Source organism: Mastomys coucha, unplaced genomic scaffold (assembly GCF_008632895.1).
Source record: "Mastomys coucha isolate ucsf_1 unplaced genomic scaffold, UCSF_Mcou_1 pScaffold22, whole genome shotgun sequence".
In the NCBI taxonomy this organism is placed as follows: Eukaryota; Metazoa; Chordata; class Mammalia; order Rodentia; family Muridae; genus Mastomys; species Mastomys coucha.
In genome coordinates, this window is record NW_022196905.1 from 135,758,443 (window position 1) to 135,782,643 (window position 24,201).

The 24,201-nt window shown below is 41.1% G+C and overlaps 1 protein-coding gene across 1 annotated transcript in view; it reads left to right on the forward strand.

The window, feature by feature from the left end:
* Positions 1-24,201, forward strand: part of Sdk1 (sidekick cell adhesion molecule 1) — a 976,484-nt gene that overhangs the window by 220,278 nt on the left and 732,005 nt on the right. The window lies entirely within an intron of this gene.

The window sequence follows — 24,201 nt, forward strand, 5'->3', positions numbered from 1 at the left end:
TGATTATTTCTGAACTGGGGCCAGACTGAGTGTGTATCTTGACGATAGTCAACAGCCAGTCCTCAACCTGAGTCTCAGCTTAGGAACAGATCATGGCCACAAAAACCAGGAGATGGGAGGGAGGGGAGGGAAGGGTTGAGGCCAGCTCTAAGATGATGTGGACATATTTTCAATGGCTCAGGTTTAGTGTGTAGAATTAGAAAAGATGAGCACCAAGAATCCTCAGTGGCAGATGCCTAGTGAGAGATCAAAAAATCCAGACACAAAGACTCTTGCCAGAAGAGAAAAGAGAAAGCAAATGTGCAGTTTCAACAGAGAAAAGGGGATTTTCCAAGATTGCATTGAAAGCAAGTGTTCGCGATGTGTTTATGAGTGACGAAGGAGCAGATGGTATCTTGAAGAAGTATTTTTCATTGAATGTAGTATGGATTTTGTTATGTTTTTTTTTTAAAATTGTTATTATATTTTATGTGTAAGTACGTTTATGTACCACTTGTGTGTCTGGTGCCCTCAGAAGCCAGAAGATAATGTCAGGTTCTCTGGGACTAGAGTTGCGGTTGTAACTGGTTGTAAGCTGCCATGTGGGTGGTAGAAATTGAACCTGGGTTCTTTAGAACAGCAGCCAGTGCCCTTAATGGCTGAACCATCTCTCCAGTGGTTCCATATATATACATATATACATATGGTTTCATATATCCCACGTTGGCCCCAAAACTCACTAATTTAGCCAAGAATGACCTTTGAACTTCCAACTTCCATGCCTTTCCTTTCCAAGTGCTAGGGTTAGAGGTGTGCCCCCATGCCTAGTTTGGGTGTTCAAGCCCAGGACTTTATGCATGTTAGGCAGGTAGTCTACCAGCTAAGCCATATCCTCAGCCCTAGATCTGACGAATGTATACCTTTATGATTCTAATCATAGAAGAAATGAGAGTAATAGTTGTGAGATCCTGGCCTGTGAGGGTAGACAGGCATTAGTGAGAAACCCAGCATGGCATCTCACTGCAGGGACAAGGTATTTGTGTCTCTATTTACCTGCCTGTAAGGGGCCTGCACACTCATCTAAAGGAAGTAGTCGGAACAGCCAGTGAGATGAAGCTGTGTTAGATAGTGTGCTTAGGACAGCCTTGCCTGCCTCCCTGCCACCATCCCTGTGGTGTTCCTTGTATTCATGAGTTGAACCCCAGCTTTGTGCAGATATGATATGGAGCTTGTTCTGTCCTCTCCCTTTGTATGTTCTGTTTCTCTTGCATGGAAAGTGAGGAGAGTGGCAATATGTACTTCCCACAAGACGGTATTTATAAAGGGACCTGGTGTGTGGGATCTACAATATAAGAATCTGTTAATTAGGCCATAGTGAGTGTGTGTGTGTGTGTGTGTGTGTGTATGCATGCACATGCGTGTGCCTGCCATTTTCATTATCCATCTATCTGGGCATCTAGGCTGACTCTGTAACTTGGCAACTGTGTATGGTGGTATAGTCAACATTGATGTTCATGTACCTCCGTGGTATACTAGTGTGCACTGCCTAGACTGTATATCCACTATGGGATAGCTGGGATATGATGCAGTTCAATTGTTGGTGTTTTGTGAGCTCTGTATTGATTTCTGTATTGGTTATACTAGTTCACTTTCCTACCTGCAGTGTATAAAGATCCCTTTCCCCCCATATCCTCCTTGCCATTGGTTGTCATTTAGCAGGCTTTTAAAAGCCCGTGTGTGTCTCACTCCAGACTAATTAAATCAGGATCTCTGGTGAGTAGGGACAAGCATTTTAAAACTCCCAGGGTGGCTTCTAGGTACAACTATAGTTGACAAGCTCAGCTATAGAGCCAAGGGGGCCACTCAGTTATTATGCTCTCTTCCTCTAAGTTTTCCTAAGAGACAGCTCCATCAAAGGTAAATGACACACACTTCTAAAGGCTTAGACACAGGGTGATTTTATGCTAGCTTTAATTCCACAATACAACCTTGTCTGCCACTGGTCATGTGAGGTCGTATTGTAAATGACTGGAACAAAAACTCTGGGAACACAGTAGGGTTGTTATTAGTGGAGGCTGGCCTCTTGAAAGTCAACTCTCACTGTGCTTGCTGTGCCTGAAGTGTTTGGTTTATGTCATGTGCCATTATCTTAGTTGGTTACCGATATTCTGAACTTCATATTTACTAGCTATCGTGGCAAATAAAAGATAAGACGAGGAGAGGTTGGTTTTGAAGAAGTAATTTTTTTTCCTCAAGGCATTTAATGCCACTAGTATTTATAGTATTCTCTTATGGGTGCTTCTACATGGTAGGCTTTAAGTGTTATTGCTTTTTTATTTTATATATATATATATATATATATATATATATTACTCTTTGAGACTTACATGCAATAGAACTCTATTTACATAAATTCTGTCTTTCCTTGTCCCTCCTCCAGCTCCTCCAGTGCTTTCTCCTCTCCCTCTCAAATGACCTCCTCTTCTACAACTACTCTTGCTGTGGTTTGCATTGCTCCTATACATATACACATATGTTTATGGCTGACCACTTGGGACTGGATATTCTCTCTGTCTTGGCAGCCGTGGACTGCCTCCAGTTCTTCGTGTATAGTTGGGAGCTTGTGAAGTTTGCCCATCTATATTGGCATTTTTGACAAGCGTGCTCATTCCATTATGCAGGTCTCGTTTAAGCAATCATACTCTTGAGGTTCCCTGGGAATAGCATCCTTGTCATGTCTAGCATAGACACTGTCAGTGAGCACCCTGCTCTGGCTCTAGCTCTGCCTCCTTCTTCTGTGATGTTTCCTGAGATGGAAGTTCCCTGTAGGATTTGCATTGCGTTTACAAGTATTTTATTGAGAATTTTTACATCTGCGATTATCAGGTATTTATGCTCTCCCCCTCCCCCACCTCTCTCCGTCTTTCCCTCTTTCCCTTCCCTCCGTCTGGGCAGTTGTAGGTTTGGGATTTTTTTGTTTTCTTTTTTAATCTTTGGTGTTAATGTACTTCTGGCTTTGTAGAAGTTTGGATTGTTCTGTTTCTATTTTTTTTTTTTTAATAACTTGAGATTGTATTGGTTTTAGCACTTCTTTGAAAGTCTATGGTAATTCTTCTGTGAATTCATCTCTAACAAGCTCTCTTCAGACAAGGCATCTTGTCCTCATAGAACGTGTGTTTAGTGGTGGTTCAAGAGCTACAGAGTAGATAATACACATAGCAAGTGACCTAACATTATGTTGTATAGAGTTCAGCATACAGGGGTGGAAAGACACAGTGGAGGAAGGTGGCTTGCAGCTTAGCCATCTGCATGGAAATAGGGACCTTTGATTTGAGTCTAGTGAGAACAACACTGAAATAGTCCAAGAAAAGGCATCTGGGGACCACACTGACTCAAGGAGAGCACTTAACATGTGCTGTGCAAATCCACTACGCAGCTCATCATGAGCAGAGAGAGAGCCGCATAGACATGGGAACTTTGTCAGGATCTGGACATCAAGGCAAGATTTAAAAAAAAAAAAAACCATCAGAATAAGATATGTAAAGGTGACCTTTGTGGCTTTGTTGAAGAATATGGGGAGATGGTGAGAGCAAGGTGTCTGGGTTGGGCTGAAAATAGTGAACAGTCACAGGATGAGGACACTGCCAGAAGCAAGAGGTCAGATGGCCTGCTGTAGAGATCCACACCTAGGTCTCCGATGTCTGGCCAGGCGAGGGCACTGTCTCATGGTGCAGCCTGGAGGATTTTATAGTAGATTTGTAGGTTGAGAGAAAAGAATCAGTGCTGACTCCCCTTTAGGCCTGTTTAGGCCAGTCACTGTGGGCCACCTCTGTTACGAAGCTGATTGTCTGTAGGTTTCCTTCCTTGTTGAGCATAAACAGCATAATTTAGTATGTTTAGAATACACACCACACGCCAGTGGTTGTGCTTCTTTGTCTGTGTGTAGCAGTGATCTCTTTATGTATTTTTAGCTCTGAAATTTCACACTTGATTTCAGAGTTAAGCATCTGTTTTGTTTTGTTTTGGTGGTGGTGCTGGGGTTGGACCCCCGGGCCTCACGTGCTTATGAGTGCTCTAGCAGTGAGCCTCCTCACAGCCCAGCACTAAGAATTTTAAATGAGATGCTAGTTCAGAAATAACATCAATCCTTTCCAGTCCAAATTGTGTAAAGTGCAGCAAGTAGATGATTAGGTCATTTTACTTCCATTTCTTATATTAAAATATTCCTGTTTAATGAACATTTAACTACTTGGTAAAATTTGCTAATCAAATTGTCAGACTCTGTTAAATGGCTTGTCAAAATGTTTATTTAGCAGTTATCCCTATCTGCTTAACATGGTGGATCCCTTTAACCCTCTAATCCATTTTTATTTTTCCTGATAATTGTGTTAAGTGACAGTATTTGGCAAGTAATTATTTTTTTAAAAAAGTATGAAAATAAGCTCATTGTATAAAATAAGTGAAACATAAGAAGCTTAAGGAAAAGAACTATCAACTGTGACTTCCCATTTTGAGAAAACCATTCTGTATTAATAGAATTTATTATTTATTTTTTAGAACTGTTACAGAGTCATAGTAAAAATTGAGCAGAAAGGTCCAGGGTCTCCTCTCCTCCCTTAGTGTTGCACAGGCACAGGGGAACATTCAATGTGTGCTGTGGCCTCGGGCTGGAGATGCAGTGTTCAGGGTAGCAAGGGGGCCACTTAGACATCAGGGCCTTTGTCAGTAGTCCAGATTCACAGTAAGATTTTTTAGGCCACGAGAATAAGATGTGTAAAGGAGGTTCTTGCAGCTTTGTTGAAAAGCCTGGGTTGACGGTGAGAGCAAGGGTTCTTGGTTTCAGGCTGTATGTGTGAAAGCAGGGACCAGTCACAGAATGGGAATATGGGTAATAGCAAGAGGCCAGGCAGGAACCTTCCTCTCTCTTATTGTTACCCCTGCTGGAGTGAGCTTGCCTCAGTACATCATTATCAGGGAAAGCCTACCTCCTGCTAGAGTCCACTCTTAACCACCGTGTCTTCTGCAGCTTAGACAAACTTACCAGCTTGTCACCGCCATTGTAGTATGAAGTTTGGTAGTTTGCTTTCCTGATGTCCTCTGTGCTCTGTTTGTCCTGCCTCCCTCCTCCATGCTGGCGACTGCTCGTCTTTTCAGTGTTCATTCCTTCCAATGCCTTAGATCATCTTTATGTCCTTGTATGGCGAGACTTCTTCTGCAGACAGAAACCAAAGCCCAGAATGATGTGGAAATCCGTGTTAAAAGATGCAAAAATGGGCACTAGGAAGACTCAGATATGGCTTACTGTGCAAGCTTGAGGAGCCATTTGTACCCCTGGCACCTATGAAAAAGCTGTACATGGTGACATACATCTGTATGTTACCTTGGAGTTTAGTGACTAGCCTAGCCCAATCAATATGCCCAAGATTTCGTGGTAGACTGTCTAAAATACAAGATGGAGAGCAATTGAAGATTGCTGATGTCTTCCTCTGATTTCTACCACATGCACACATGAATGCACATTCAAATGAACATGAGAGTACACGTGCGCACACACACATATACAAACACATACACTCACATACACACACTCACATACACACACATTCACACATACACACACATTCACACATATAGACACACATACACTCATACTCACATACACACACATTCACATACACACACAGATACACTCACACTCACATACACACATTCACATACATACACACACTCATACATATACACACATACACAAACACTAAAAATCATAAAATTACCCTACATGAATGAAAAGCCTCTTGCTTAGAGCTAATGCACACAGTGTGTCAACTTTGTTCAGACTTACTTCTTGTGTGTGATGATGTGTGATGATGTGCTTCCGTGTGTTCCTATGACTTGATGTTCCCATTCCTTGCTGATAATGAGTAGTTGTCCACCATCTGTATGGAACAAAACTTATTTATTCACCATATAAAGGGCATCTGTTGGACTTCCAGGTCTGAGTCATTGTAAACACAGTTTCCAAAGGATCTGTAAAGGTTTTTTGTGGATATAAATTGTCAGCTGGTCTAGATACATACTAAAAGCCTCTGTTGCTGGATGCTCTGGTATAGCTCTGCCTATTGTATAAGGAGCTGCCAAATATAGGATTTCTTTTCTGTTGTGGTGATAAAATATCCTGGGAAAAGCAACTCAAGACCCAAGGGCTCACTTTGGCTTACAGACCCTCAGAAGCAATACACTCTATCTCAGGAGGGAAGGTGTGGTGTCAGGAGCCAGAGGCCTGCCCCTCACATTGCACCTGCAGTCCAAGAGTAGGGTGAGGGAAGGAAGCAAGATCAGCTGGAGAACTTCAGGCTTGTGGCTGACCTGCTGCCCTTTCCTGCAGAGTGCCCAAGATGCTTCTTCCCAGGCTCTTGTTGTTGTCAGTTTTCCAGTCACTGTAATAGGTGTGGTGGTGGTGGTGTCTTATCTGGACCTCTGTGATGGTGGGTAAGGAGCTGTATACACCCTCTCACATGCTGATTAGACATCCATATTTTCTTTGGTGCGGTATCTCAGTATCTCTAGCTATTTTTTTCTTTACCTTGGCTGTTGGAAGCAAATAGGTTTAATGGTATAATTTACCTTCTATCACTCCATTTCTATGCTGTTTTATATCAATAGCTAAGATTTAGGATAACACTAATGTAGTGTCTTAGTGTCTTTCTCCTTACCCCTGTTGAACATCGTAGTAGAATTTCCTCTTGTTAAAATTTATCTCTTTAAGGGCTGTTAATGTAATAACTGAATCATTATCTATTAGAAATTTCTCTTTTCCACATTTAAAATTACAAATGTTATTTCCATTAAAATGATTGTACAAGAAAACTGTTCCTGACACCAGAGACCCTATCTGAAAAAGAGAACTTTTTCTGATGTTATATTATTTTCTTTGATGAAATAAATCTATTTGCAGAAAAATATATGTATGCCTAATTATATTGGGGAAGGTAGAAGATGACAACGGAATTGATATTTTTTTCATATATTCATTGCATAGATCCTGACTTACATAAGGATGTTTTTATGCCAAGGTCTATAATACCCTTTGAGCATATTTCTGTCATATTCCTCCAAGTCTGGTTTCTGTTGCTGTGATAGAATACTCTGACCAAAACCAACCTAGAGAAGGAATGGGTTTCCTTTACCTTACAGGCTACAGCCCATCCCTGAGTAAGGTCACAGTAGGAATTCAAAGCCAAAGCCATGGATGAACACTCACTCAGGTTCACACTTGGCTACCTACCTACCTTACATATCCCAAAATGGTACTGCTCACATTGTAGCCTTGCTACATCAATCAAGAAAATGCCCCTCAGACATGTTCACAGGCCCATCTGATGGAGGCAATTCTTCAACTGGGCTTGTGTCAAGTTGACAATGAAGATCTGCTCTACTTTCTCATCTCTCATGCCTCCCTGTGGCCTCCTTATTCTATAATTAGGTCATATATGCACAAGCGAACTAATACAAACACACACACAAATGAGAGAATCTGTTCAATATTTTAGATATTGTGAATAGTACTACAGTACACATTGATGTCTAAGAATCTCCAATTTTTTAAGCTGGAGTCAGTCGAGTCACTACCCAGCAGTAATACAGGTGAGTAATATGCTAGTCTGGAATAACCTTTTCATTCTGACTAGAGTAACAGGAATTTTAGTGTAGGTGTAATTTGCATTTCTCTGATTGATGTTGAATATTTTTCATGCATTTATCGGCCATTTGTACTAGATCGGTTAAGAACTTTCTGTTCATTTCATTAGCCTGTTTATTGATTGAGTCATTTGATTTCTTATTAGTTTTTTCAGTTCTTTGCATATTCTAGATATCAATCTCCTGTCAGATGTCTAGCCAACAAGGACTATTCCCCTTCTTCAGGCTGCCTCCTCACTCAGTTGTTCCCTTTGATGTGCCTTTCAATTTCATGGCATTCTATTTGTTAATTGCTGGCATCATTTCTTAGAGACTGGAGTCTTGTTCAGGAAGTCCTTGCCTATGCCATTATCTTGAAGAGATCTCCCTAGTTTTCCTTTTTCGGTTTGAGTTTGAGGTCTTACTTACATGAAAGTCTCTAGTCCATTTTGAGTTGATTTTTGGACAGGGTCAGAGAGAAAAGATCTTGTTTCATTCTTCTGTATAAGGACGCTGAGCTTTTTTAGCTCTGTTTGGTCACTAGGCTGTTTTTTTATCCAACATGAATTCTTTACATCTGTCAAAAGTCAAAGGGCTAGAGTTGAGTAGGTTGATATCTGGACCCTCTTTTCTTTTATATTGATCTCTGTTGTCCTTAGTGGTAATAATATGCCATTTTTATGACTATAGTTCCACATAGTTTGAAGTCAAGTATGCTTATGTCTTTTGTAATGAATGCTTTGGCTATCCAAGGCCTTTTGTGCTTCCACATGAATGCCAAGATTATTTTCTCTGTTTTTTGTAAAGAATGGCATTTGAATTTTTTTATGGGGATTATATTGAATATGCAGATTGATTTTGCTAGTTTATTTTCAAAATACTAATTCTTGTAATTCATGAGCATGAAAAGATATTGAGTCTTCCAAATGTCCTCTTCAGCTTTTCTTTGGTTATTTCAAAATTTTATTATAGAGGTCTTCTGCTTCCTTGGTTTAGTTTGTTTCAAGGTAGTTTATCATTGTTATTATTATATGGTAATTCAAATGGGATAGTTTCTCTGATTTCTTTTTCCTTTAAACAAGAACAACGAAAGGTATCTAGGTGTTTTGCCTGTGTATGACTGGTTCCTACAGAGGCCAGAGGAGGGCATCATAACCTTTGGAGGTCAGGCTACTGATGCTTATGTACTGCTATGTGGGTGCTAGGAATTGAACCCAGGTCCTCTAGAAGAGCAGCCAGTGCTCTTAAACACTGACCCATCTCTCCAGCTCTTCTCTGACTTCTTTCTCAACCCCATTATTACTGGTGTGCAGGAAGGATACTGATTTTTTTTTTAAATTAATTGTATATCCCACCACTTTGCTGAAAGTATCAGATCTAAGAATTTTTCCATGAAGTCGTTAGAGGCTCTTTATGTCTAGGATTATACCATCTGCAAATAAGGACACTTTGACGTCTTTTGTTCTGTGTTAGTTACTTTTCTGTTGCTGTGACAAAACATGAGAGAATTATTTGGGCTTACAGTTACAGAGAGATAAGTGTTCATAATGTGTAGGAAGCGAGGCAGCAAGATCCAGGCACGGCAAGAGGAAGAAGCAGAAGGTGGAAAGTGAAAGACAAGGAGAGTGAGCTTTGAGCTCTCCAGGCGCACCCCGCTCCAAACCAGTGACATACATCCTCTGCAAGGCCACATTTCTTAAGTGGCCTCAAACAGTACCACTAACTGGTGTCCAAGAATTCAAATGCCCAAGACAATGAGGGACATTTCATTCAAACAGCTACACTTTCCTGTCCCTGTCCCTTTTATTTCTGTCACTTGCTTTACTGCTATAGGACCTCATGTGCTGTGGTGATTAAAGGTAGAGAAAGCAGACAGCCTTGTCTTGTTCATGGTGTGACTGGAAATGCTTTGTGAGTTTAATTTAATTTAATACAGACTTCAGGTTTGTCCTACACAGGATGTTGAGATACATTCCTGCCCTTTCTAGTTTCCTTGGGGGTTTGTTTATCAGGGGACCTTGGGTTTTGGCAAGTGCCTTTTCTGCATCTATCAAGAGGATGTGATTTCTGTCCTCCAGTCCATTATGGGGTGTATTACATTTACTGATTTGCATATCTTGAACCGCCCACTTCTCTGAGATAGAGCCAACTTGCTGGTAGTGAGTTGTCGTTGTTAATGTGCTTTTGAGTTCAGCTTGCAAATACTCCATTGTGAATTGCTGCATGCTAATCAGATAGGTTGGCTTATAATTTCTGTTTTGTAGTTACATCTTTTTCCAGTTTTGGTGTCAATATAAGACTGGTTTTGTAGAATAAATCTGATAGCATTCCTCCCCTTTTCATTTTATGGAATAGCTTTGTGTAAGTTTTCCTTAAAAGGCCTGGTAGAACTCAGTGACAAATCCATCTGGAATCTTTTTGCAGCTGAGTTTTTTGTTGTTGTTGTTGTTTTTGTTTTTATGTCTGCTTCTCTCTCAGTGCTCACTGTAGTTCTGTTTAAGGTGTTTATCTCCTCTTGGTTTGATTTTGGTTTAATTATGCATCTATAAATGTATCCATTTCTTTTTAGGTTTTTCCAGTATACTGGGAGAGAAGTTTTTAAGGTTTACCCTCATAATTTTACAGACTTCATTTATATTTGTTGTAATATCTGCCTTCTCGTCTCTCATTTGATTAATTTGTGTCCTCTCTCTCACTCTTGTTTAACCAAGAGTTTGTCAGTTCTGCTTTTTTCTTCCAAAGAACCAATTTTTGTGTCATTGATCTTTGTCTTTCTTGTCATCTCACATTTATTAATTTCTACCTCTTTTATTTCTATCATCTACTGACTCAGGGTTTACCTTGTTTTTCCAAGTCCCTAAGGCCCATAATTACTTACTGTGGTATGAGTTTTTAATGTAGGTACTTGTAGCTGTAAATGCCCTCATGGAGTGTGTCCCATAGATTTGATGGTTTTCAGTTTTATTAGAGCCTAAAAATTTTAAATATTCTTGATTTCTATCATAACCTATTCAGTAGTGTGTTGTTCAATCTCCCTGAAATCATGTAAGTTTGCCTTACTGGTTCCTAGTTTTATTTTACTGTGGGAGATAGAATTCAAGTAATTTTTTTTAGTTTCTCTGGATGTGTTAAGAGTGGCTTTATATGCTATTGTATCATCTATTTCAGAAAAGGCTGATTTGACTAATGTGCATTCTGTATTATTTGGATAGGATATTCTATAGGTGCCTATCAGGTCCATTTTCTTTGTGATGGCTTTTAACTCTAATACTTTTCTGTTTACATTTTGTTGGAATGACCTATCTGTTGATGAAAGTCAGATATTGAAGTTATCAAGTATTGGGTTGAGGTTAATCTTTATCTTCAGCAGTACTTGCTTAAAGATATTTAGTACGTCAATGTTCTGTAAATACATGTTTAGAATATTAATATCCTCTTGATATTAAGTAGCCACTGATGTCCTCTTAATTAGATTCTTTTAAGTCTATTTTTTCCCAGATACAGAGCAACCCCACCTACTTGCTTGTCAGTTTGGTCTATTTGGAATAGCCTTTTCCGTTTACTCGTCCTGAGGTTGCATTTGTCTTTGATACTGAGGAGAGTTTCTAGGTAGTAGCAAATAGATACATCCTGGTTTTTTTTGTTGTTTTGTTTTGTTTTGTATTTTTTTATCGTTAGTCTGTGGCTTTCAACTATGGAAAGTAGAGATTTAAGCCACCATTTACTTATTTTTTATTGGATATTTTATTTATTTACATTTCAAATGTTATCCCCTTTCCCAGTTTCTCCTCCAGAAACCCCTTATCCCATCCCCCCTCCCCCTGTTTCTATGAGGGTGCTCCCCCATCCACCCACCCACTCCTGCCTCCCATTTACTTATTTTGACAGCTGTAATTTTTATTTTATATGATAGCTGTTTATTTCCCCTAAGACTAGACAACCACGTCCATGTGTTACCCACCATTTTGGAAGTCTTATTTTCTGTGGCTTCATAATAATATATCTGCCTCAGTTATTGTTCTGTTGCTGTGCACCATGACCAAGACAACTCTTACAAAAGAAAGTATTTAACCGGGGACTTGCTTACAGTTTTCAAGCCTTAGTCCATAATCATCATTGGAGGAAGGCATAGTGCTGGAAGCAGCAGTGGAGAGTTTACATCCTGATCCACAGGCAGCAGGGAGAGAGAGAGAGAGAGAAAGAGAGAGAGAGAGAGAGAGAGAGAGAGAGAGAGAGAGAGAGAGAGAGACAGAGAGAGAGAGACAGAGACAGAGACAGAGACAGAGAGACAGAGAAAGAGACAGAGAGAGAGACAGAGACAGAGACAGAGACAGAGAGAGACAGACAGAGACACAGAGACAGAGACAGACAGAGAGACAGATTGACAGACAGACTGACTGGGTCTGGCACAGGCTTTTGAAACCTTAAAGCCTACACCCAGTGACAGGCTTCCTTTAACAAGATCACACATTCTAATCCTAAAACAACTCCATTCCCAGGTGACTAACATTCAAATATATGAGCCTGTGGGGGCCAGTCTCATTCAAACTACCACAATATACAAGAAATGGCATGCCTGGCTGGAAAATTGAAATATTTTGAGAATCTATACATATTATGAGTATGCTTTCCAATAATTAATAAAAATTTGAGCAGTTGACAAAGATGAGCTCATCCTCTGTGTGAGGTAGGTGTTACTTCTTAAAAGATCTTGACTCATTTTTCCCAAAACCCTGTGTGTTGGGACTTGTGACCATCTGTTCTATGCAGAGAAGCTAAAGCCTAGAAACATGGCAACCCTTTTCATTAAAACCCCCAAAATCTGAGGAAAGAGCTCTGCTGTGGAGGAGGATGACCTTTTTAGATGCCAGTCATTCCCAAATTCATTTGTAAGCTTGACACAGTTGTCAACAAAATCCCATAAGGGAAAACATAAATGTAAATAGAACATTTATCACATTCTGGGTGATGTTTCTAGGTTTTAAAGCAATAGATGGCATCATAATAGAGATGAAATTGTGAAGGCTGGGAGCTCATGTGACCAATGGATGACGTTCTTTCAGACAACACAGGAGCTGTGCTCATTAGTGTTTTAGGAATAGGGAGTGGATGAACACATCAGGTTATCATGTTTCAAAACAAACGCCCTCAACTCACTGATTTACTGTGAATATTTTTAGTCCAATCTCAAATAAGAGTTTTTCTTTTTTCTGTGCTGCTGTAGGAAGTTGACAGGGGACATTTCAGCATCTTGTATTAGGATGTGTCTCGTGATCTTATGTCTCAGGTACGGTTTTCTGAACTACTTAATTTTGAATGAAACAGGGAATATATATGCTCCAAACACTTATAGATAATTTTAAATATATTTTGATTTAACTGGGTAAAAATGTAGGTGGCTTTAAACAGGGAAAGGTTTATATTTCTCTGTGTTGGGGACAGGTGATTGGGATATTATGATTGAGGGTCGTACAAATCAGTGGTCTGCTGTTTCTAGACATCTCCCCCTCATGGATGTTTCCCCCACTGCTATGTATTTCAGCATGCAAGAGGGAGGAGGGCATCTGAAAACAGGCAGAAGTGACATATGCTTGCTGTCTTCTTAGCAGATTCTGCAAGAAGCCACGTGGTACTTACACTCCATTTTAATAGTTAGAGCTCTGAGCCTATGGATTAAATGCACAGTGTTTTGTGCCCAGTGAAAACTCAAGACTTGCATTATTATTGAAGAGAAAAGAGAGGCTACTGGGCTGTGGACGATTTCTACTTAATCTTCTGTATTTGTGTGTGCCTACACATAAAAATTTACTCTTGTAATAAGAGCAAATAACATATTTCCAATAATAGTCTGAAAAAACAATCCCTTTAGGCCCTTTTAGTTCTGAATGTCAAACTTTTGTAGTGAGGCATTATCAGGCTTAGAAGGTGCCTTTGCCTCTACTGTTCCCTTGACATCACTCTGCACATTCTGGAGGGCGGAGTGAGCAGGGGAGAGGAGAAGGTGGGCTGGACTTGGTGGGAAGGAGATAGACACGGAGGTGTAGTAACCTCTCTTCTGCCATTCTGGAACAACCTTGAGAGCGTGAGCTAGGCTGTGGCTGGGCACTGTATCCAACCTTGTGTGCCCATCCTGAATAAAGGTTTCCTGAGAGGAATCCGCATGTTAGGAATGGAAGAAAACTCATTCTTTCCCGTTGCCTAAATTGAATTCTGAAAGTGAGATGCTTCTGATCAGCAGGACTCTGGAGGCAAAAATTGCTTCCTTAGGCATCGCTTAGCTCAGGAGCAGGTGGCTGAGACCCTGGTAAATGTTCAGGGCCTGTGATGTGATAATGTTAGGGCTAAACCCGCATGGAACTCATAATTTCAAATTCTACTTATAACTTCATGAATGATTTCACTTAAGAAGAGCCACTACAGATGCATGCTCTATAATTTATGCAGAGAGCTGTGTTCTTGATAAAAATTGCTTGTCCTCTATAATCTAGAGTGTCCTTTAAAATGCACAGAGACTTCTTCAAAACTTAGGACTGAAAAAAAATAACCAAAGGATGATTCTAAAGGTAAGTTTCCCTTAGTACATTTTCTTGTATATGGCAGAATCTAGCCATAAATATGTAATAGCTTTTAACATGTAAAGCAATTGATTTTAATCAGCTTTTGAAGATGGGAATTGATGAGAAACATTAGAGAAGAAACATTACTAAAACTTTACACTTACACACAAACACAGGCACGAATAAACACGTACACATGCACACACATACACAAACATGTGCTTGTGTGTATGCATGCACCCTTACATGAATAGAAGTTACCGGTGGCACACGCCTTTAATCCCAGTACTTGGGAGGCAGAGGCAGGCGGATTTCTGAGTTCAAGGCCAGCCTGGTGTACAGAGTGAGTTCCAGGACAGCCAGGGCTACACAAAGAAACCCTGTCTCAAAAACAAAACAAAACAAAACAAAACAAAAACAAAAAACCAAAATACAAACAAACAAGAAGTAAAAAGAAGTTACCCGTGTCCCACCATCCTGATTGTAGTTACTTATTTTAGAATTCTAATTTAGAATTCTAATTTATTGCCACAGGCTAATAAATGATAGTGCGATAAGTGATTTTTAAGTATTTCACTTTAAAGGGCTGCTTTATGTTTCAAGGCATAATTGTGAAATCTATTATGAAAACATTGTCTTGATATCTGAATGAAGTATTTTTAGAGCCTCTGTGACCTCTTGGGGAACTGATTTTCTAATCTACTAACAGTGTCTTTACCAAGTGTTCTGAACTATATTAGCTAGGGCATAATAGCCCTTACGATGAATTATTATAGGTCCGTTTAAATGATCATTTGGAAAAGTTCATGAAAACCTTGCACAAAGAACTCTGGTTATTAGCTGAAAATTAACCATTTGAAAGCTATCCCAGTATTAGACATTTAAAAGAAATAGATATGAAATCATCCACAGGAAAGCACTGACTTCCATAAGAATCCATTCACTGCAATAGACTGGGTTACCCACAGTTTGGGGACATGAGACAGCACTTAACTTGGGATCTGCGGAGGCCATGTTGCATTATAGGATTCATTGAGTCCTCTGATGTTGGGGAGCAGAGGGCTGTCCTTCTTAGAGAGTATAGAGTGCAGAGGGTGTTTGTCCTTGACTGTGTCTCCTCAGAGGTTAGAGTTAAAAGTCACAGACCTGATCTTTCTCTGTGGCTAACGGCATAATTGTAAATGATCACTATCCCATTCATAAATGTGTAACAGCCCTTCTTCATTCTCAGTCATTTCTGACAGATACTCCTAAGCTTCCTGGACAAAAGGCAGCACTTGCTTTGGAAGGCAGAGAGTACATGTTTGTAACGCACCCAGCTCTAAAGCACATGCGAATGTCGCTAAACGCAGGGTCGGATCTGCATCCTGCGGAACTCTAATGCCCTTCCTCCATCCTGTGTACAGCTCCGTGCCCTATGCTTGGCCTTGGTCTCTGTGTGACTCTGCATACCAGCTCCCTCTGCACTGCTCTTGTGTGAAATCTGGTTTGTAGCAGCACCCATCCATCACAGTCCCATGGAAGCGAGCCACCTAGTTGCTGTGGCTTCTCCTGGGGCCGCTGATCCTGTCTTCCTGCTTCTCGCGAGAACTTAACTGCATGCGTTTCACTGAGAGATCGTCCATGAGAGTTTAGTCACCAAGGCATGTGTTGCCTTTGATGACTTGTGAGTTCAAAGTCTGTCGTGTTAGAGTCAGGGCTAGTTCCAGCTGGAATGTATGGCCTGCACGCTGTCCTTGCTGGTGCCCACCACTCTGAGGAGAAAGCTCCTGGGTTTCCTGTACTTTGTAGTCCCTCAGCCTTAGATTCTATGACTACCAAACAGTTCTTTCTCTAGCACATCTAGACAGTCCCCTTTGGTCTTTTCTTCTGGGTCATTCCCTAGCAGCTGACACTCAAGTTGAAATTGTTCTTTCCAGGAACAAATGACTTGTTACTATGCAATCTTTAACCAATAAACTAATATTTTCCTAAATCCAGTAGCAACTCGTTTGCTTGTTTTTATGCCTTTTTGTCTTTTTGTGGAGAAGCCTACCAGTACCCACGTTAATTTAATTTCAGGCCCTATCACAACATAATTTATCTTTCAAAGTGCCTCAGTAAGATATTTGTGCTTACACACTCTCACACACACATTTATATTATATTGCATTATATTATATTATATTATATTACATTATACTATTTTTTCTGCAATTCCTGCTAGGTGTATGACTTGAAAATAATACATATTGTTGGACCAAGGCAGAAAATATATTCCACAAGGGTAGATAGCTTATTTTGCCAATTAAAAGAATTTCACAGCTTGGACTCCTCAACTCAATAATTATAATCCAATTTTCTTTCCTTCGTTTTTCTGTTGGAAATAACAGTAACTATGCTACCTGAGATCTTGCTCTACCTATTGTTGGGCAGGCACTGTTGTAACTGACTAGCATTTATCACCTAAGCTGGCTGACAGGTGCCCGCCCACTGTGTACCACTGTTACAGCTTTACCATGAAACAAAACCCCTGCGATATGAAGGACATACTTGCTAAGTATCACAGGGCCAGTGATGATGGAGTCAGGGTTTTATTTTGCTGTAGCTAGATCTATGAGTATACATTAAAATACATGTGAAAAGCAAGAAATTTTGACTGCATTTTAAATTCTACAAATAGAGGTTAGTGTTAATTATTAACAGGAAAACCATACATGCAATAGAATTCTACATTATTAAAGATTCATACAGAGCCTTCTAAATTCTGATTTATAGGCATACACTAATTTTACAAAAAGGATATTCATACATATATAAGCATACGATTGTTATACATAAAACAAAAAAAGCATCCAACAGAATAGTAAAATCAGTGGTTGCTGCCAAATTTGGCTTTGTGGTTGATTTGATTTGTGTAAATGTACATCTGTTTGATAAGCCTTTCTCACTTAGCATGTTATTTAGTATTTGCGGAAAGGTTGCTTACAATTGCAGCAATTAGATGAAAAGTGCTGTCTTTAATGATATCTTGCTTTACTAAATGACATAGGCCAGTAATTCTAGAAAATAAAGTTCAGAAATCTCCTCGGTAGCTAGTGAGATGGCTGAGCAGGTAGAAGTGCTTGCGTCCAATCCTGAGGAGCTGAGTTTGGGCTACAGGATCCACATGGTACAGAAGAGAGCAGATCCCACATGGTACAGAAGAGAACCGATCCCCACAGGTTGTCCTTTGACCTCCACATGTATGTGGGTTGAAACATGTGTGAGTCCATATACATGCACAGACAGACGTACACATTCAATAAGGAGAAATGAGGGAGAGAGAAGGTTATCTCTGCAGCCACTCTTGTGGGATCACTTCTATGTCACTGCTGTCTTTTGGCACAATGATTTTACAAATGACACAGTTTGAGGATCTGAAACAATGATCAGAGTTTCACCCAGTGTGTTCCTTCCCTAGCCTCAGGGGAAATCCCATCTCATTCCATTGATTTATTTCAAGCAATCTGCCTACATAGGGAAGACTATCCCATGTGGTACTCTTGTTTCACTCCCTTTAGTGGCTGCCTTATTAGCACAAGGTTAAAAATACATTGTAAGTAGCTTTTTCATGTACAGTTGTTTAATTTTGTTGTGTTTTGTGGTACAGATAGTGTTCTGAATCCTGTTAGTACAAAAGGAGTCAGACTCTAGAAAGATTTTTTTTTTATTTGAAAACAGTAAAGTTTTTAAGGAGAAGTAACATCTTAGTGTTTTCTTAATGGTTGTAGAAAAGAAGCCAGGAGGTCTGTATGTATCTCATTTTGAGTGTAGAGTTGCTGCTTTGTGGGCTACTGCTAACACTAAGGCAGCTCCTGCTGCCTGCACTGGTGGTGTAGGTGACACGGGTGAAGCAGATGACACTAGTGACAGAGATGTGGCTCGTGGCACTGAACTGGCTCTCACACTTGCTGTAGCCCCTTTCTGAGCACCCAGGGGGCCAACAGCATGCCAACCCTGAGCCTGATCTCTTCACCCATATTGGTAACATTGTCCACCCTGCTCCTGATGCTGACCTGGCTCTTACCTTCTACCTTCTTGCTCCGACAAGAGTGGCAGCGTTAGTACTGATCATGAATCTGCTCTAGGAGGATGTTGTGCATGGTTGATAGATTCCGCGTGGATCTCTTGCTTTCTATCAATTGTAATCAAAGGACACAGCTCCGTTTGGACGCTGTAGTACTGGCATGTTTGTTTGGGTTCCTTTATTTTCTTTGTGAGGCAGAGTCTCACCCTTTACCTCAGGCTGCCCTCAGAGGTATGATTCTCCTGCCTCTACCTCTCTTGATTCAGTTACTCCAATGGTAATATGGCTCTGGAGATCTCAGTTGCTTCTTCTTTCCTGGTCAGAGCAGAAAACTTGAAGCGTATCCTGTTACCTCCTCAGTTATCATGGGCACTTTGATCCCCCATCTTATCTGCATTGAGCCAGCATTTTTAAAGAATTATAATGTTTGGGTAGCATCTCTTTATATTTGTCCGGTGGCTTTCTTGTTTGATCTAGCAGAGCTCGATCTGTGAATTGGTGACTTTCTTGTAACAGCTGTAATAAATCACCACAGATGTAGTGGCTCAAGACAATACTTGGTTACTGTTTTATAGCCCTGTAGCCACAGGTTGAGATGTAGCAAACTTGATCAGCTGTCTTCTTAGCTTCACACAATGTCCAATTCAAGGCACTGAATGTGGTATGTCTTTTCTGAGGTCAGAGGTGAACCATTCAAACTGGCTGAATTCTGTTCCCTCAGTGGCACAATAGAGCCTCATCCTGCTGACTCCTGTCTGGGACTGGTCCTTGCCTCTCTATGCTATTTGCATTCTGACATCCATATGGTCCTCTCCTGCAACATCAGCTTGAGTCCCCTCGAGGGAACCTTTGTCTTCCACTCTATCACATTTCCATGCTTTTAGAGCTCATGTGATTAGATCAGACTTGTCCAGACAATCCAGAATAATCTCCCAGCTCCACTAGCTAAGTCCCCATTGCATTGTAAAGTAACAGATCCACAAGTTTCAAGGATTAAGGGCCTCTTCTGAGGGCTGCTTTGCCTACCACCATAAGCTAGTGTTCCCATACACACCAGTCTATGTGGAGCCCACACCCACACAGTAGAGATGGAGTCCTGACAGGAGACTCTGTGGAATCTCCTTGGGAATGTACACAATGGCTCTTGGTATTTGTGGGTTTAAGACAGTATGATAATGAAAGTGGGAAATGGAGAAGGCCTTACTGAGGAGGGTGTACCCATGTGGGTCCTTGAAACTACTTTGGATAGGAGAAGAGTTAGAGAAGGCAAGACAAGCTTGATGAACTTGAACAAATGTGGAGTCTAATCAGGTCTGATGCTTTGCCGTGCGGCAGAGAGGCTCTGTGGACTGGGGAAGAAGTACAGCACACACATCACAGTTTTGCCAGGTTCATGGAATTTAGGTAGGATTTTCTAAAACAAGAAACTCACTTTCAGTGAGGGTGCAGCATGAGCAAATGAGTGTTTCAGGAAGGTTAGTTTAGTAGTGACATTTGGGAGGGGCTCAAGACAGAGAAGGTGATGGTGCGGTGGTATGAGGCCAGGTCTGAACCATCCTCATCAGCACAATGCCTTCTTTCTTAGGACATCCTAAATGTAAACTGAGATGTTTGTCATTTTCATCCTGAAGTATCCAGCACCTGCTTCGTTAGGTCTTTCATGAGTAGCCCTGCCTTTTGGTCTTGTTCTATGTCGTGACTCTTGGGCTTATGATGTCAACAAGAATGGAATACCTACTGGCTGTGTCAAGCAGGCTGTCAGTGCTTTTGAAGCAGTTTTCAGGATTTGTTCAGTATGGGAAAAGATTGCCTTGTCTATTTGAGTACAGAGAGCTGAAAATTAATGACATGAATAGAAGCAAATTCTAGTCTTTCATCCTGATCCGTACTCTGTCCCTGAGGTTGCTCTGGTGTTGACAGAAGCCAAGGAGTCAGGGCTGTGAGGTGTGAGGTGTGAGGTGTACATGTATGAGTGCATGGTGCATGTGGAGGCCAGAGGGCAGCGCCAGGTATTGCTTAAGTTGTTCTTCAGCTTAATCTCTGACACAGAGTCTCTTACTGGACCTGCTGCTCACCAGCTTTGCTAAGCTTACTATATAATAAGCCCCATGGATATGCCTGGCTTTGTTTCATTAGCATTGGGATTATAGGCATGCACTTTCATGTTGATGTTTCAGTGTAGATACTAGATATCAGAAGACCCTTATGCTTGCGGGGTGTGCATTTTACCAACTTTGCTACCCCCTCTCCTCTTAAGATTAATTGATAGATTCTTACATGTACATCCTACAAAAGATAAATATTACCTCTGCTAAGTATAAATTATACACACACACACACACACACACACACACACACACACACACACACGGCTTGTTCAGGGAACCCTGAGATGTCCCATAAGTCAGTGGAGGGTGGTTGGGGACACCTAGGCTAGCCTTTGAGAGACTTCTTATTTTCTCTCTTCTTCAACTCTGCCAGAAGCCAGAGATGGGGAGGTACAGCAATGGAGCTGCAATCTCAGCCTTTAATCACTAGGAAAGTTTGGGCTTTGGGGGTTTACAGTGCCCTTTCCAAAGCTTGGCCTTGCTTTGTGATGATTTCCATATCGATCCTCTGCAGTGGGGTGAGATTCACATGTGCTCACATCGATGAGGGCGACCAGCCTTTTCTATGGAGATCTGATTAGTTTAAGTTCAGAGCAGCATTGTGGACATGGCTTTGGTAAAGGTTACGAGCACTCTTTGGCTCTGAAATTGCATTTCAAAGTAAGAGGTCCCTGAGGGCTAGTTTGACTTATTTAATTACACTGAACAGGACTTGGTAACAGTTTTATAAAATCCCTCTTCAAGCCACATTTGTAATTTAATACAAAGTGGTAAATTGGTAAACCTTTAACATTTGTGTCAGGAGGCAAGTGATGGAGATCAGGATTAAATAAAGGGAAAACTTTGGGTGTCATGTTTGAATTAGAAATGATGAAGTAGCCATGTATTTTTGATCAAAATTTAAAGTGAAATCTGGCAAACATACACACAATCGACTGGAATGATCTAATTGTTAAAGGGGCAGCAAATGAAGCTTATTTCTTTCCACTTAACAGTTTCAGCTGTCTTATGTATGCAAGGATGCATGCTAGGAACCAAATGCTAGAGATGTTGTCAGTGCTGGAGAGCTTCCAGTCAGGGTGAGACACACAGACTTGGCCCCAGCAAGATGTGCTAAGACATTGCAGGCCATTGCTAATTGTTAGCTAGTGACTGGAAGTGAACCTTCTTCTAACCCCCTACCTGGTGAAGACTACTAATCCTCCTAGGCATAGCCTGGGCCCTGAAGACTCCTGAGAGTCTTTTAGCTGCTCTTTATCTACAGAATGCAACATGTGCTTCTGCCTCAGGGTGTGCAGGGCCTCTGTGAGCACAGGGTAATAGCATGAGTGTAGAAAGGGATAGCCTGGGACTCCTGGCCTCCTAAGGAGAGAGAGACAAATGCACTATCATGGAGAAAACAGAATATTTCAATATAAAGTAAGTATAGTACTTGGAAGCAACCTGTTGAACTTATATTTGAGAAGTGTACCCCTTTTTTATCTTTATTTATATCAAGTCAGAAATTAAAACCAGGGCAAGCAGGAGCTTTCTCTTGGACAGGCATCAGTTCCTCACCGGGGCTGGTGATGCCTCTTCCTCTGTATCCTATAATGACTGGATGTAATATTTTTGTCTACTGTAGTGGATTCCTTTCTACAAACCCACTTTCATTTCACCAGCCTCATCTAATGATAGGCATACCGGTTTCGACAACAAAGGTCATTTGCCTGCGCCATATGGAGGGTTCTAACATAGTGTTTGGGAATTTGTAATCTTTTCTGCCAGCTGAAGACCTCCACATTTTCTTTTACTTGTAGTTGACCTACAGTTAAGATAAACTCATTTACTCTTCCTTTTGTGCCATGAGTGTTTATTGAGCAAGTGTCATGAACCAGGAAGTATGCCAGGTGTTGGCACTAACTGCTTTAGAGGTGGTACCCCACTGTGTAGATATGGGGAAGATGGAAAGTAATGACGTGAGGATGGGATGAGGTCCCATACGAATTTCAGAGGACAGCAGGACATAGGAAAGGAGAGTGTGATGTTACAGGCAAGGCAGCCAGCCAGGAGCTCTGTGGGTGAAGTCTGTACCAGGCACTGGAGTGCTGGCCTGTAGGAAAAGGGTAGACACAGTCACCAGGAGGAATTGTGCCTCTCACATTGGTGCCAGTGGAAGAAGGGAAGCCTGAAAAAATTTTCAGATTGTGACTGGTTATAACTGTAGGCTCTGTAGAAAGCCGAATAGACTTGGCTTGAGGAAGGAGGGCGAACTGTATCATCGTCTACATATTTAAAGGGGAAATGCTAGGTTGGTGCTTATATTTGGCCACTGAAGCATTTGGCCACTGAAGCTCCGGGGCAGGAAGAAGCATGGGTTTTCTTTCATTAAGTGAGTCCCACACCAGGAAACTATGATCCTGATGTGGACTAGGTAGAGCTCATCCCATGTGGGATTTAAACTGTCATGGCCCCTGACTATTACAACAGCCAGTGCAACATGGACCCTGACCAGTACATCAGAATCACTTACTTGTCTCAGTAAACTCTAAATGCAGTGAGATTTCTTTTTCTTTTACAAAATTATTTATTTTTTATCATGTGTGTGAATGTGCATGGGTATGTATGTATGTATGTATGTATGTATGTATGTGTATGTATGTGCGTATATATGTGTGGGCATGTGTTGTGGTTAAAGGACAACTTGTGGGAGCCACTTTCTTCTTTTTACCATGTGGTTTCCAGGGATGGAACTCAGGTTGTTGGATGTGGTGGCAAGCTCCTATATCCATTGAGCCATCTCACCAACCCGTGATGTGATGATATGTGATGATATATTTGTAAGAGTTTACTCTTTTTTCGTTCTTCCTTTGGGACCAGTACCAGACATTATCTGCCTGGCACCAGCTGGGAGTGACATTCTGAACACTAACATGGTCTTATGTAATCAGGGTGAGGGATTTTAATGCAAACTTATTCTAATTATCTCATTTCAGGCATGTTCTGGTTGTATGCTTGGTCTCCTACCTACCCCTGTGCCATGACTGTGAGGCTGTGGTCTCTGGTGATGATGTTGAGTGTGAGTTCTGGTTCCTGTCCCATGCTTGCATTCCAGAGATTAGAGGCCTGCAGTGCCCATCCTGTGCCATGTCACATGTCAGCCGCACTGACAATGTTGATTGACTCATTCATTGAAAAAGCAGCTCCTGAGAAGATGGCAATTACAGGAAGAGCTGCCCGAAGGAAGCGGGCTAAGTGGATATATGGGAGGAGACCTTTCCAGAAAGAAGCAGCAGCAACATTAATTGCTTGAGACATGAGAGGTGAGGTCAGGGACACCAGATTGTGTGGGGCCCTTCCAGAGCATTAGCTGATGTGATGGCAAGCCACGAGAGGATTCTGAGTCATTGCAGAAATGACAAGATCCTACTTATATCTTAACAAAGTGACTCTGGTCGCTGTGTTGAGAACATTGTGATGGGATGAAGAATGAGAACGGGAGATCAATTAGGAGGCAGTTTAAATGATGAATTTATAAACAAAAGACTACGAGATAATTGGATCAGGGCCTCACAAGGGAGAGAGCTGAACTATAGGATTTGGGAATGTGTTTTAAGGGTTGTGTTGGTGGGATTTACAGACAGATGGAGGTAAGGGAGACAGGAAGAGCATTCATACATGAGTATACACACTGCCTATAAATGAATGGAAGTCTGGAGAGATGACTTAGCAGTTCAGAGCAAAGACTGCTCTTCCAAAGGACCTGTGTTCAGAAGCTCCTAGAACTCAGGCTCCAGGAGATTTGATGTTTCTGGCCTCTGTGGTTACACACACAAACACACAGAGAGAGAGA